Source organism: Cetorhinus maximus, unplaced genomic scaffold (genome assembly GCF_964194155.1).
Source record: "Cetorhinus maximus unplaced genomic scaffold, sCetMax3.hap1.1 HAP1_SCAFFOLD_3219, whole genome shotgun sequence".
Classification (NCBI taxonomy): domain Eukaryota; kingdom Metazoa; phylum Chordata; class Chondrichthyes; order Lamniformes; family Cetorhinidae; genus Cetorhinus; species Cetorhinus maximus.
In genome coordinates this window covers 18,788-21,349 of record NW_027599140.1, presented here as the reverse complement: position 1 = coordinate 21,349, position 2,562 = coordinate 18,788, and the positions used below count along the sequence as shown (strand labels likewise).

Sequence of the window (2,562 nt, the reverse complement as noted above, 5' to 3'; positions counted from 1 at the left end):
GATCCAACTGCTCTACACTAACATCAGTAGCGCAGTCTCAATCAATGGGTGGGAAACAGATAGCTTTCCGATTAAATCTGGAGTCAGGCAGGGCTGTCCTCTCTCGCCTGTCCTTTTCGTGTGCTGCATAGAACCCTTTGCCGAGTCCATCAGGAAGGATCCGGGCATAAGAGGAGTGACGATCCCAGGCAGTGGAGGCACTCAGGTAAAAGCCTCCCTGTACATGGACGACGTCGCCGTCTTCTGCTCGGATCCGCTGTCGGTGCGCAGACTGATGCACATCTGCGACCAGTTCGAACTGGCCTCGGGAGCCAAGGTAAATCGTGGGAAGAGCGAGGCCATGTTCTTTGGGAACTGGGCTGACCGATCCTTTGTCCCCTTCACTGTCAGGGCTGACGGCCTGAAGGTGCTGGGGATATGGTTCGGAGGGACCGGGGCATGCGTTAGAAACTGGAAGGAGCGAGTGGCTATGGTGAAAAGGAAACTGGGCGTGTGGGAGCGACGCTCCCTCTCCATTGCGGGTAAGAACCTGGTCATCAGGTGTGAGGTACTCTCGCTGTTGCTGTACGTGGCGCAGGTCTGGCCCATTCCAGACTCCTGCGTGGTGGCGATCACTCGAGCCATCTTCCGCTTTATCTGGAGGTCGAAAATGGATCGTGTCCGCAGGGACGCGATGTACAAGCCTCTAGATAAAGGGGGAAAAAACATGCCCAACATCGCCCTCATACTGATGGCCACCTTTGTGTGTGGCTGCATCAAGCGGTGCGTAGACCCTCAGTACGCAAACACCAAGTGTCACTACGTGCTGAGGTTCTACCTGTCCCCGGTGTTGCGAAGGATGGGTCTGGCCACGCTGCCGCGGAACGCTCCAAGTAGTTGGACCGTGCCGTACCACCTGTCCCTGGTGGAAAAATTTATGCAGAAAAACACCTTTGACCACAAGTCCATCAGGCAGTGGTCAGCACGTAACGTCCTAGAGGCCCTGAGGGATAAGGAGAGGGTGGACCCTGTGGGATGGTTCCCCGAGCAGACTGTCAAAGTCATTTGGCAGAATGCCTCATCGCCAGAACTTTCCAACAAGCACCAAGACGTAGCTTGGCTGGTGGTGAGAAAGGCCCTCCCCGTCAGATCCTTCCTACACGCCAGGAAGCTCACCCCCTCTGCACGTTGCCCTCGAGGTGGCTGTGGTGGGGAAGAGACCGTTGTCCACCTCCTTGTGGATTGTGCCTTCGCAAAGAAAGTCTGGAGAGAGACGCAGTGGTTGCTGTCGAGGTTCATCCCGAGCAGTTCTGTGACACAGGACTCTGTGCTCTACGGGCTGTTCCCAGGGACACACACCGAGACAAACATCAACTGCAGCTGGAGGATCATCAACTCGGTGAAAGACGCGCTTTGGTCTGCCCGAAACTTGTTGGTCTTCCAGCACAAAGATTTGTCCCCGACCGATTGTTGCGGACTGGCACAATCCAAAGTCCAGGACTACGTGCTGAGGGACGCACTAAAGCTTGGGGCAGCTGCCGCAAAGGCGCAATGGGGAAGGGTCGCTGTCTAAGACCTTTCTACCACAGCGCACCGAGAGACTGGGAACTGTTTAGAGCCCCTCGGGCTGTACAGATCAAAATGAAAGGCTGTAAATGATTGTAATATTGTTTGTACTGATGCACCTGGTGATACATTTTGTAAAAGTTTAACCTGGATTGTACCCTTGTAATGTTGTTTTTGAAATGGTTTGGAATGTGATTGAAGATATTTTATGAATAAAGTATATTTTTACAAAAAAAAAAAAAATCTGTTCTTATCAGTTTAATATCTGATACGTCCCTTATCTGGGGACCATATATTAAATTGATTTTTGGAGCAGGGAGATGGAATAGGGGCTTGCTCCGTCCACTCCACGCATCGACCCGGTATTGCAGTATCTCTGGGAATGGTGCACCACCCCTTTCCAGGGGATTTTCAATGCTAAAAATAGTTTTCTTACAAACATCTGCTTTCTTTACTTTTCAACATGCACATCTTTCAAAACACAACTTTCTTTCATTCTCATCGCTTCTCGGCCTTTTGGCTAAGATCAAGTGTTGCAAGGGGCGACACCATGGTCCTGCCAAGGCAAGGTCGGGATGGAAGGGCGATAACCAATCGCAATCCAAATCCATACCGTGGTCTACCTATCACCGTCCGAGTCACGGTGAACCACAGCGAAGGAGGATCACCTATGGATCGGGGCTTCTTCACCAGGAGGATCCTGTTGAAGGCGTGCGGCTTCCAAGCTACGGAGATCTTCACCCTGCATGACTCCCGCAAAGGCGGTTATTTTGACGTGACGTTCAAGCGGGTGGCAGACTGCGTCCGGCTCCTGAGGGTGTTCGAGGAGAAGAGAGACCTGCCGGAGATGAAGATCCTGACGGCGGAGCCGCACTTTTCTCTGCCGTTGCAACGGGATCGTGAGGTGATGGTGCATGTGTACAACCCCTTCGTCCCTGTCGCCGACGTGGTCACCTTCCTCACCAGGTACTTCGATAAGGTGGGGAGCGGCACCGAGATTCGAGACGACCTGGGGAT

The 2,562-nt window shown here is 52.8% G+C and overlaps 1 pseudogene; it reads left to right on the top strand.

The window, feature by feature from the left end:
* Positions 1–1,764: 1,764 nt before the first annotated feature.
* LOC144677878 (U2 spliceosomal RNA) lies at positions 1,765–1,941 on the top strand (annotated as a pseudogene).
* Positions 1,942–2,562: the final 621 nt, after the last annotated feature.